Source organism: Ceratotherium simum, chromosome 4 (genome assembly GCF_057802395.1).
Source record: "Ceratotherium simum simum isolate JZ-2026a chromosome 4, ASM5780239v1, whole genome shotgun sequence".
Lineage (NCBI taxonomy): Eukaryota > Metazoa > Chordata > Mammalia > Perissodactyla > Rhinocerotidae > Ceratotherium > Ceratotherium simum.
Genome location: NC_141903.1, coordinates 74,347,072 through 74,347,542, shown reverse-complemented (window position 1 = coordinate 74,347,542; position 471 = coordinate 74,347,072).

The window sequence follows — 471 nt, the reverse complement described above, 5'->3', positions numbered from 1 at the left end:
TACTTCCTAAAGCAATCTATAGATTCAATGCAATCCCTATCAAAGTTCCAGAAACATTTTTCACAGAAATAGAACAAAGAATCCTAAAATTTATATGGAACAATAAAAGACCCCGAATAGCTAAAGGAATTCTGAGAAAAAAGAACAAGGCTGGAGGTATCACACTCCCTGATTTCAAAATATACTACAAACCTATAGTAACCAAAACAGCATGGTATTGGCACAAAAACAGACACACAGATCACTGGAGTAGACTCGAAAGCCCAGAAATAATCCCACACATCTATGGACAGCTAATCTTTGACAAAGGAGCCAAGAACATACAATGGAGAAAAGAAAGTCTCTTCAACAAATGGTGTTGGGAAAACTGGATAGCCACATGCAAAAAAAATGAAAGTAGACCCTTACCTTACACCATACACAAAAATTAACTCCAAATGGATTAAAGACTTGAATGTAAGACCTGAAACT